Below are 12,871 nucleotides of genomic sequence, written 5' to 3' on the forward strand. Positions count from 1 at the left end.
CTTCAGTACGTTATGATTCAGAGGGTTTTATTTACCACTGCCACCTTTTTTTTCCCATTTAGAAGGTTTTATTCAACACTGCCACCAAAGTGTTTCACCATCAAGGCTTGTTCACCATTAGAGAAGGCCTTCAATTATTTTTAATTGATACTACTACTCCCTTGTGCCCACAATGAGGCATTATGTGATCTGTAGTTTTACATATCAGTATGATGTGTTACAATTATATTTACAATATTGACAATGTTTCTTTGTTCAATTGATTACATTTGTATCAATTACATTGTGTACGTATTTTGTTGGGGATAGTTTACTGGAACTTACTTCTATTCTTTAATGTCTTGTCTTAGTGACATTTTAAAACACATTGCGCCTATTTATATTATATTTTGTTTGAATTTAAAAGGGTCTAGATAGTCAGTCCTTTTATTTAGGTGTCTTCATGACGTTCCTGTGTTTATATGTTCCAAAAAGCTATGTAGCTTGCACAGTCCAATGACGCCTAAGTGGTTTTGATGACCCCAACAATATCCTACTCAATAGTGTTCGATCTCAATATTTTCAGGATTAAGTTCTTATAGATGGACAAAACGATCTTCTTCTGCATTCAGACCTATTGGTTTTTTACTTCTGAATCTTATAATTAGTTTGGATTCAAGTTGTCTTAGTTTTTGCGTTCTGTTTCCTCCTCTCGCTTTGTTTGGAATGTGGGTAATTTCACTGTCTCTGATGTTTTCCCATGTATAGTTTTCATGTGTTTCAAAGTGTTTTGTGATGGCGTAGTTGGTATCTCCCTTTTTAATTGCTCGTATGTGCTCCAAGATCCTTTTCCTTAACAGACATATTGTACTTCCGATATACCTTTCACCGCATTCACATGTGATAATGTAAACTACGTATGTGGTCTCACATGTTATTCTGAGTTTGATTGTAAACACCCGTTTCTTGAAGTCAATCAGGCTTTTGGTGTTATTGCCAATTTAACAAGCCTTACACTTATCACATTTTGTAAATCCTTTTTGTCTGTTACTTAGCCATGTTTCGTTCTTAGTCCTCATAAAATGGCTGCAAGTCAGTTTGTCTTTTAATGATGGCGATTTTCTAAAAGATACATCAATGGTTTCACTTAAGATGTTTCCTACATCTGGATCTTTTTTCAGAATGTTCCAATATTTATTCATGATCCTTCTGATCAGAATGTGTTCTTTATTATACGTCATGATGAATCCTATTTTTTTATTTTCTTCTTCCACTTTGATTTTATTCTTTTGATCTCCTTTCAATGTCTCTTCTTGTGTTAGTGTTTCAGTTATTTTTCTACCTTCCTCAATAACCTCTTTCCTGTATCCTCTTGATTAAAATTTGTGTACAGTTTCTTTTGACTTTTCTTTACAAATCTCACCATCTGTACAGTTTCTCTGCATCCTTAACCTCTTGAATGCTAATGACAAGGGTAACTCGTCATGATGCACTGGTTGACCTGTGCTGATGACAAGGATAACTCGTCATGTATAATGGAGTTTTCAATAAATCAGCGCAGGAGGGGGGAAAACCCCTTAGCAGCCAAGGTGTTAACAGTTCTCCATAGGGTATGCTTTTTTTAAGACCACGTGGATGAAAACTTGTCCGGTGCAGAACACTTTTAGTAGCTGTTGGTTTAATATATGTTGTGGTTTTAATCTGACCCTTTTCAACATATACAGTATGTCAGGCCAAGAAATTGTACAGCTCTGTCACTCATGTTGTAGGTGAATAATAATCCTATTGCATTTTCATTTAAGGTAGAAAAATACTCTTCAAACTCTTGTTTTGTGCTATCCCAGATAATAAACAAATCATTGATGAATCGTAGCCAGAGATGAATGTTCTTCATGTTTCTTTTGTTACCTCCGCCCCCCCGCCCTCCCCATCCCCTGCTACCATCTTCTCCCACCACCCCATGGTGAGATTCGCGTAGCTCGGGGAGAAGGAAACTCCCATGGCAGTTCCAATGGTCTGGATATACATCTGTTTATCAAATAGGAAATATTGTTACGTAGACAAATTACTGTAATTTCCCAAATTGCCTCTGATTGTTTCAGGTAGTGAATGTTTCGCTGTGTAAGAAAATATCTCAGGGCAGTGAGTCCCACGTCATTATTGATCGATGTGTAAAGGGAGACCACGTCAATGTCATTAGTTGTAGTCCCTGGTGTCAATTAATATTTGCCAGATGTTTCAAAAAGTCTCCAGTGTCTTTTATATATGAATTGAGTGAGGATATCAAAGATGCTAGTATGTTGTCTATGTATATGGATAGACTTTGATACAATGAGCCACAACTGGATATGATTGGTCCACATGGTGGATTGATTAATGTTTTATGTACCATAGGCAGGAAGTATATTGTGGGAATTATTGGATTCTCCTCCATTAAAAATTCTGCTTCTTTGTCATTAATAATACTTTCTTCTCTCCACTTTTTGATGTTAGGTCCAAGATCCATGATTAAATCATTTATGGTTTTTTTTCTCTAACTTGGTGTAATTGTTAGGATCATTGAGTTATCTTCTGGCTTCTCTGATATATTGTGATTTCTCCGTTATCACAATATTTCCCCCTTTATCCGCTGTTTTGATTTCAATTGTGCCACATTCCATCAGTTCCTTAAGGGCTTCACGTTCTTCTTTGGTTAGGTTCTCTCTCTCTGTTTTATTTTTAATTTTAAGTATCTCTAAGTCTGCTATTACAAGGTCATGGTATGTGTCTATTCGGTTTCCACGTGGTAGATAGGGACAGTATTTTGATTTATTTCCTAATTTTGTGGTTTGGTGCCCACAGGTGTCAATTTCCAATAAATCCAGTATTTCACTAGATGTGCTTTGATTTCCTTCCAAATTCATCATTAATTCATATGACGTGACCACGTCTGAGATTTGATCAATAGTTCATTCTGTTTCCGGCCTACTTTGGGTGGATGGATTCATTTAAACTTTGTTTTTGGAAAAGATTTTTGCTAGTTTCAATTTTCTGATGAATTTATAAATATCAATTTTAACCTCAGTATAATCATGATGTTGCTCTTGGCAAAAAGTGAGGCCTTTATTAAGAAGGATTTTTTGATCCTTGGTTAGTTCAAATTTTGACAGATTTATGATTAAGTTGTTGTCTTCTTGTCTTGCTTCTGCCAGTTTCAGAGGGAAAATTCTCCCTCCTCTTCTGCCTCTGCGGTTCTTGCGCGGATAGTAGATCAGGCATTTGAGTACCCCCTTCCACGTCCTCTCACTCTTCCTCTGCCATGACTCGCCCCTGGTCATTGGTCGATGTATAATAATTTCATTTCCTCTAAAAAAGACTTTTTAGGTATTCTATTGGTACTTAATTCGCCCTCATTCACATCTGTGTCCGATTCCCTGATTGTATTGTCTGATTCCGCTACGATTCCTGTCTTGTGTCTCATTTGCTTATTCGGTACATCAAACCTCTTTGCAAATGTGAATATTGTACCAATTTCATAGTCTTGTTAATCTCTACGAAATTTACGATGTTTCTTTCCTTCTATTTCCGTTTCGTGTTTGTCAAGTCTCAATTCCATCTCTGTTCTAAGTTTCGTTATCTCTTCATTCTTTTTTAAAGATTTTATTTGTGTTTCAATGCCGGCAATTGTTTTATGTAGTTCTTCTATATCTTGTTTGGAGTATTTGATTGTAATTCTCATCATATTCCTTGAACAATCCATGTTGTTTAACCCCCACTCCTCCAGCATTTCCGGTCTTGTTTCGGGGTGATTAGGTAAAGTGAAGATTCTTAATCCCTGTGGTACTCTGTCAAGTTCTAAACATTTTTCCATTGTGATAATTTCCCAGCTCTTGGAGATTTCTTTTCCCAGATGGCTTCCTAATTGAGAAAACAAATTGTTCGCATTTGCTTCAGGTTCTCTTATATATATGTAAATTAATGCAGGGAAAAATGGGATGCAGCATATAAAGACACACGTACACCTCGCTGCTGTGTTCTCCGCCCGTCCTTGTAAGCGCCAAGAAACCGTCGGTGTACGTGCGCTGTATAAATACTTTTTATCATATCATATCAAAGATCCACACAGATTTAAGACCTGAGACCCCCAGGCAAATCTCTCAGGTGAGAAATAGTTTTAGGCATCTGTAATCAACACATTCCCATTTGCTGCACAGGAGCAGGGAGGTGATGAAAAACAATGTGTTTAGTTTATCAGAAATAAACAGGTCACATCGCTTGTTAACGGTCAATAATAATCTTATGGTTAGTTCAAGCTGAGCTGCTGCATGAAAGTAGGTCACATTTCCACTCAGTCTCAGGAAACTTGACACAACATTTAGTGTCGGGTTTAGATGAGTCATTGTACCAAATAAGTCACAAATAAGTCATAAAAATAGGTCAGCACCATCTCCATGTGCTAGAGGAACGAGCAGAGATGCACCATTCACAGGAGAGCCTGCTTCCTCCGAAGGGCTGAGGTCTCTTCCACCTCTTGAACACGTACATGGGAAGAAATTCCAAGTATTTCATCCTGACTTTGTGCACACTGACGCACATGTGCACACTTCTGCTGAGACCACACCTAAAAGTCAGATAGCTGGTTACTCGTTTCTGCAGAAACCACAGCTTGACACCTAGCTGGCTAGATGGCTTGGTGATATAAATATAGGGAGTGAGAAATGCACACCTTCATTGTACCATTTTATCCATATTTACTCCGAGTAAAATGGCACAATGAAGGGGTGCATCTCTCGCTCCCTATAATTCTTCTAGAACTGTTCGTCTCAAAATTGAGAGACTGCACTTATGATAAAAGGAAGGAACAAAGCAGTTTGAATAAATGTGAGGATACAATGAAGAAAAGAAGTAGATAATGTATATACACAACGACGAGAGGCACAGGACTGGGTTTCCCATCATGATGGATGATTATGGATATGCGAAATTTATGGACACACAAAGGAGAAATAATTGGATTTTACCCCTAAAATGAACTGCTTTTATTAAACATTTGAGTGTCTAATCGGCATGGGGTCGCATATGTAGTAGCGTTTGGAAATGTTACACTGATTAGAACATGGGATTCGGGACTTGGGGTTTGATTTAGGATCGCGTATTTAGAGAGATGAGTTACACTGCATCTTGGGGAGTGTAGTAGCACTGGTGTTAACTGAGATCATAGGAGAGGGTGAAAAGTAAGATGCCAGTTTGGAGTTTAGCTGTGGCTCAGAAAAGGGAAATATGCTGGTAATCGATCACCTGGCTGCAGTTAGTGAGGGCGGAGAAAGCATGAAAAAGGTTGATTTCAACGAGGGTTGCAGTTGGCCTTCTGACGGAACAAGCGCGCCTCGACATGCAGGGAAAGGGAAATATGAAGTTTTAAACTTTTGTGAACCATGTGATTAGGAGTTGGAATCTCTGGGAACGTCAGTTCAATTATGGAATTAACTGCACGTCATGGTGAGGCGTTATTAATTTCAAATGTAAATTTTGTGTTAAAGAACACACTGTATCAGGTTAGGAATGAAAGGGGCTGGATTAACCCAGAGCTAAACGCATTTCTCAGAACTAAACGCATTTCTATTTAAGATGTAGGCATGGGTGTAACAGTGGGGATTGGTTGGGAACGTGCTGATGAAGTGGAAGGGATTGGCACATACACGTTGAAGCAAATGCGCTGGGAACAAGCTCGATTAATGTGAAGTGGTGTTTATTTACAATGTGACCGTTGAGGAGAATAGTTGGACTTTATTGATTTAGAGTAAGAAAGTAATTTTTCATGTTGATTAAGATGGGTTAAATTCATGTGTTTGTATATATTTTTTTTAGATACGCCTGAGGAAGGGAATTGTTTTTCCCGAAATGCATTGGGTTGAGCAATAAAATCATGATATGTGGAAACTATTCGTGTTCCTGAGCCTTTTGTGAATATCAACGTCCAGCATTTGAAATGGATAAAATGATTTGAACAACAGTCAAGTTTGGAGGATGATTACATAAATGGTGAGAATTAAGGATAAAAAAGGTGTGAATCTATGTGTGGCGTTTAACTCATTGGATTCAAACAGTTCTTTGGCTGTGCATCTTTTGTTCGGTTCCCCCGTAATTTGGTGAAAGAAATCACATGCTCAAATGTCAGATAAGCTTGGCCAATCAGCATTGAGCAGGATATAACCACACACTGCGCAGTTAAATAAACAATATATTTGCTCCGCTTCCATTCCGAGAACCGAAACCCACATAGGGGGTTTCCATGCTCATCAACTGATGCTAGGCCCACCTACAGGTACTTCTGTTTCCGAGAGATTGCTACATCTACTGATGTTATCTTGTATGCCCTGTGTGAACATTGCTTACGTAAGTGATGCATTTGTAGCCTTTTTCTTTGTGGTTTGGGGGAATAAATAGCCCTGCTTTTGAGTTGCACTTCAAGCATTAGGCTGCATCTCCACTGAGGTTAACTGAGCTCTCCTATAGTAATTACTCAATCAATCAGGGAATTGTAAGTGCGCTACTCACCTGTAAGGGTCTCAAGGAGCTGGGGAGGGGGGTGAGCAGCTCCGTTCAGTCGAAGAAGCAGGTCTTGAGCGTCCTCCTGAAGATGTTCTGAGAGGGGGCGCTTCTGATGTCGATCGGGAGCTTGTTCCAGATCTTGGCCGTGATGTAGGCAAAAAGCTCTGCGGATGCGTGGGGTTTCAGCGAGTGCGGGGTCAGCGGATCTGAGGTTTCTCTTGGGTGCGCGGAAGGAAATTCTCTTGTTGAGGTATTGGGGTTTGGTATTGTGGAGGCATTTAAAGGCGTGGGTGAGCAGCTTGAAGGTTACTCTCTCCTCGACGAGGAGCCAGTGGAGGTCTCGCAGGTGTTGGGTGATGTGTTACTGTCAAGGGACACTGAGGACGAGACTGGCAGAAGTGTTATGAATGGTCTGCCGTTTGCAGAGCACAACTTATTGATTCCAGCGTAGAGGACGTTTCTGTGGTCTAGTCTGCTGGCTATGAGTGCATGGGTGACGTTTTTTCTTGATTCAGGGGATCCATTTGAAGGTCTTAAGGAGTATGCGGTGTGTGTTGAAGCAGGTGTAGGTGACGGCGTTGACTTGTCGGGTCATGGAGAGGGAGGTGTTGAGTACGATCCCGAGGTTCTGGGCATGGTCAGTGGGCATGGGTGGGCTGCCGAGGGCAGTGGGCCACCAGGTGGTGTCCAGGGCAGTCACGGAGGGTCCGAGGACGAGGACCTCTGTCTTCTCCCAGTTGAGCTTCAGGCAGCTTTTGCTCATCCAGGTTGCGACATCCTTCATTCCTTCCTGAAAGCTGAGCCTGGTGGTGATGGGGTCTTCGGGGAGGGAGAGGATGAGTTGGGTGTTGGCAGCATAGGAGACTATGTTGAGTTGGTGCTGTCTGACGATGACAGCGAGGAGGGCCATGTAGATGTTGAAGAGCGTGGGGCTGAGTGATCATCGCTGAGGCACTCCGCAGTTGATCTCTGTGGGTTCGGAGAGGTAGGGTGGCAGTCTGATTCTTTGGGTCCTGTTGGCAAGGAAGGAGCAGAGCCATTCGAGGCCAGTTCCCCGTATGCCGGCTTTGAAAAGTTCTGCCGGCGAATGCGTGGTGGGAGACGTGTTGGAGGCAGCGGAGAGGTCGAGAAGGATCAGGGCCATGGTGTGGCCTTGGTCGAGGAGGCTGCCGGTGTCGTCTGTGGCGGCAAGTGGGGTGGTCTTGGTACTGTGGTTGCTTCATATTCTGATTAGGAGGGGTCGAGGATGGAGTTCTCTTCAATGAACTTCGTTAGTTGTGCTTTGACGGTCTTCTCTGTGACTTTGGCTGTGAAGGGCAGGAGGGAGATGGGTCGGTAGCTTTTGAGGTCCAAGTTGTCTGCCGAGGGTTTTTTGAGCAGGGGCTTGACTCGTTTCCAGTTGTCGGGGAAGGTGCCGGTTGTGAAGGTGTTGTTGATGGTGCATCGTAGTTCTGGTGCAATGGCTTGGGTGGCTTTGTGGAAGATGTGCGAAGGGCAGGGGTCCGTGGGTGCTCCTGAGTGGATGCCATTCATGGTCGATTCAGTGTCTTCGGAGGTGGCTGGGGTCCAGGCGGAGATGGTGAGTCGGCTGGTGGTGTTGGAGGGGATAGTGGTTTCGGAATCCGGAGTTCGCTCGCTGAAGTTGTCGTAGAGAGGTCCTTGATATTCCAGTGAAAATAGGAGCTGATCTTGTTGCAGAGACCTTGGGAAGGGGTGATGTCTGAGGCATCACTGGGTGGTTTGGTGAATTCTTTGATGATGCTGAAGAGTTCTTTCGAGTAACTGATTAACTGAACTTCACTGCAGTATTGTAATAAACCCATATTGCTTTGTCAACTTGTTTTCTTGGTGTCTGGTCAACAGATTTTCCCTCTAACTATAACTATAACTATAACTATATATATATATATATATATATATATATATATATATATATATATATATATATATATATATTTACACTTGTCTATAGTTCCATATATTCCCATCCCCATGATTTGTGCTGCTTACCACGTTTATTTATTTTTTTGTCATGTCTGGGTCAATTCTCATGTGCCTTTTATTTGCTGTTCGCTGTATTTTCTGCTCTGTAGCTAAGTTTTGACTGTAATTTAGATAACTTGATTCAGCAATATTAGAACATCATTGCTTTTTAACTTTCACTGGTTTATTTGGTGCACAGTATTTCAACGTCTCAGGGTAATACTGACCTAACACCCTTAGCAGGGTATGAATGTTTTCTGACAAAGGTATGTCTATTCATTAGGCCTTACCTGTCTATCCGGCATATATTACCATTTTAAAACCTCTATGGTAATCAGTGACAAACGTGTATAGTATACTCGTTGTATATAGATGTATATATATGAACTAATGTGTATATATTTTAAGGTTTTGGACATAATTTTGGCTTTTTGCATTCATGCAGTGATGAGCGGTAGCCAAACAGCGTACACATAGATTAATGCCTATTTGCACTTATTTGTATATATATGAATTATGTCTCACAGACAACTTTGATTGACTACCATTTGCGTAGCAGTGCATAATAAGAATTGTTCGCTTTATTTATTTGATTTTTAAAGCCTTTGATTAAATGATGTCGGATACTGAAAATGTATTTATACAGGAATTATGTCAGCAATTGCACTTTATCTTTTCATACCCTGCGTTGTGATTTGGCACATGTATTTGAAAAAATGTCTGCAAAGGTGTTTTCAATTGTGATTGTTTAAATAATGACCAATCAGATTTGACGTTGAGTCTGCACCGGCACTTTAAATTTACGCAACTTCTTTCATGGCGCCATGTGACCAAGCCCTCTGTGTAGGGCGAAACGTTATCTTGGCGTGGTGTGCGAAGAAATAAAAACTCACCTGCACTCTGGGTCTTCCTGTGTCCTTGTTGGGGTTAGCTGAATACTGATAGCTGGCGCAGCGAAGCGGCACTCTTGGCGATATATATATATATATATATATATATATATATATATATATATATATATGAACAATTGTTACTTACCTGTAAACAGGTGGTTCTCCAGTATTGGTGTCTTTCATAGATTCACATGCTTGAATATTCCCCGTCGTCGGAGTGGGAGTCCCACGGTAAATAAAATAGCAATAAATGCTAAATATATAATAATATACAATAAATATATATATACATAATAAGGAAAAACCCAAAAAATGCATACAATAACCATCTGGTACCTAACCAAGAGTTTCCACATAGGAATGCATGGGGAAAAAGAAGTTCCAATGCAGCCTATCCTTGTCATTATGTTAGTCCAAACTGCAGCCAATCAGGCGCCAGCAGCCCTCTAGAACCTTCTCCTCAGAGCTCAAGCCCTCAGATTTTCGTAGCACAAGAGTGACCACAGAGTCTATGAGGAGAAGCGAGCCTCTGAGGGGAGGATGGGAGGGTCGCATGTGAATCTATGAAAGACACCAATACTGGAGAACCACCTGTTTACAGGTAAGTAACAATTGTTCTTCTCCAGTATTGGGGTGTCTTTCATAGATTCACATGCTTGAATATAGAATAGTAAGCAGTCCGTATCCGAACACAAAGTTTCCAGGATGCAATGTATACACAAAAGGTTAGAATCAACAGGTGTAAACCCATGTCATAGAAGTTATAAAACTATATGTATACATAGAGAAGACATGCATAAGACTGGAAACCATAGGAGGAGGGTAGAACAGAGGCTCACCTTATTGAAAAAGATTACGGAGCACAGCTTGTCCCACTGCGGTATCCCCTTCGACCATGGCACCCAGATTGTAGTGCTTCGTGAACGTGTGCCTGCTGGACCACGTGGCAGCTCTGCAAATCTGATGCAATGGAACTCCGGCAAAGAGTGCAGTCGAAGAGGCCACAGACCTGGTAGAGTGGGCTCTCACTGTAGACTGTAAAGGCTTTCCCGCTTTCTGATGGCAGAAAGCAATCGCCGAAGCCACCCAGCGGGCTACTGTAGGTTTGGTGACTGGTCGCCCTTTTTGAAAACGGCCATAGGCCACGAAGAGCTGATCCGATTTTCGGAACTGGGCTGTTCTGCTGATGTAGAACTTTAAACATCTGTTAATGTCCAAAGAGTGCAGGCGTTGTTCCGCAGGTGATTGCGGATTGGCAAAGAAAGACTTCAGTATAACAGGTTCATTAATATGGAAGTCTGACGGCACTTTTGGAAGGAAAGTAGGGTTAGTGCGTAAAAGCACAGAATCCGGTTTGAACTGTAGAAATGGTTGTTTAATCGTGAAAGCATGCATATCACTCACTCGACGTGCAAGTCAGTGCAAGTAAAAGCGCAACCTTCCAGGTGACATACTTGAGGTCTGCGCTATGGATTGGTTCAAACGGAGCAGTCATTAATTGTGACAGGACAATGTTGAGGCGCCACTCTGGAGGAGGACGCCGAACTGGAGGAAAAGTCCGAAGAAGTCCTTTGAAGAATTGACGTATCAATCTGGATGAGCATAAGGAGGCGGAGCCATCATGGCGGAAGCGTGAGATTGCCGCCAGAAAAACTCTTAAAGTAGCATGTGACAAACCCGACTGAGCCAGATGGAGAAAGAAAGGGAGGAGCTCAGCGGGCGTGGCACGCAAAGGATGTACTCCTGCGTCTGCACACCAGTGGCAAAAGCGTTTCCATTTCAACTTATAGGTTTTTATAGTTGATGGAGCCCTGGCCTGAGCGAGGATGTTACGACACTCCTGAGGGATGCTTAGATGTGCAAATTCACAGTGCTCAGGTTCCAGGCTGACAAGCTCAGGGAAGAGGGGTCCGGATGGTAGATTTGACCCCTGTTCATGGAGAGAAGATCCATTCGAGGATGAAGAAGAATGGGTTTGCATTGAGACAGGAGTAGCAGCTCTGAGAACCACGCCTGTCGTGGCCACCTGGGAGCAATCAGAAGGATGTGGCAAGGCTCTCTCCGCATCTTCCAAAGTACGCGAGGCACTAGAGGGATCGGAGGAAAAGCGTAGGCGAAGAGATTCGACCAATCCATCAAAAGGGCATTGCCTTGGGACCCTTTGTGGGGATGCCAGCTTGCGTAAGCGGGGCATTTGCGGTTCTCTGGAGTCGCAAAGAGGTCGATTGCAGGGAATCCCCAACGGTGAAAGACCATATCGAGTGTTGGCTGGTGGAGTTCCCACTCGTGGTTGGATGATCGGGATCTGCTTAGGGAATCCGCCAGGAGGTTGGACAACCCCGGAAGATGTACTGCAGTGATTTGGATTTGATGATTGATGGACCAGTCCCAAATCGCCTCTGCCAGGCGGGATAACACCGGAGACTTCGTTCCACCCTGCTTGTTTATATAATGCATGCAGGTCGTGTTGTCCGTTTGTATGAGAACTGACTCTCCCTGCAGCACTGGTTGAAATGATTTCAGGGCCAGAAAGATAGCCATCAGCTCCAACTTGTTGATGTGCCAGGTCTTTTGATGGAAACTCCATTTCCCTTTCACGGACAGGTCTTGGAGGTGAGCTCCCCAGCCCTCCAGGGAGGCATCCGTCGTCAGTGTTAGATCTGGGGTGTTGGACAGAAAAGACGTGCCTGCTGCTAGCTGGTGTGGTTGTGCCCACCATCTGAGCGCCTTCTTCATGGGAATGGTGATGGAGACCTGATCGTTGAAGGAATCGGTGACCTGACGCCACTGCTTGTCCAGAGCCTGTTGGATAGGTCGTGCTCGTAGTCGGCAATGAGGGACAAGAGCGATGCATGACGAAGCCATCCCCAAAAAAGACTTCAACAAGCGGACTGAAACGCACTTCTTTGCGAGAAGCAGCGAAACTAGCCGGAGGATCCTCTGTTGACGTTCCCGGGAGACAAATGCTTTGGCTAGGTTGGTGTCCAACGTTGCTCCTAGGAAATCTTTGCAAGTTGTTGGCTGCAATTGAGATTTCTCCAGATTGATGGACAGACCCAAGGAACGGAATACTGTCTGGCAGATTGCAGTATGGTGTAGAAGTTGTGCGCGGGATTGTGATTTCAGAAGGCAGTCGTCGAGATATGGGAATATCTGTATGCCTTGGAGACGAAGAAAAGCCATGACCGGAGCCAACATTTTTGTAAAGACTCGGGGGGCTGAACGGAGGCCAAATGGAAGGACCCTGAATTGGAAATGAAGGTGCCCCACCTTGAAGCACAGGAACTTGCGATGAGCCGCTAGAATTGGGACATGGAAGTAGGCGTCCCGGAGATCGATGGTAGTCATGAAATCTCCGACTGAGAGCAAACGCAAGATCTCTGTAAGCGTGAGCATACGGAAGGTCTGGTCCTTGAGATAATGATTGAGTGCTCTCAAGTCCAGTATTGGTCTCCATTCTCCGTTCTTTTTGATGACAAGGAAAA

This window comes from Lissotriton vulgaris, chromosome 12, assembly GCF_964263255.1.
Source record: "Lissotriton vulgaris chromosome 12, aLisVul1.2, whole genome shotgun sequence".
Classification (NCBI taxonomy): Eukaryota; Metazoa; Chordata; class Amphibia; order Caudata; family Salamandridae; genus Lissotriton; species Lissotriton vulgaris.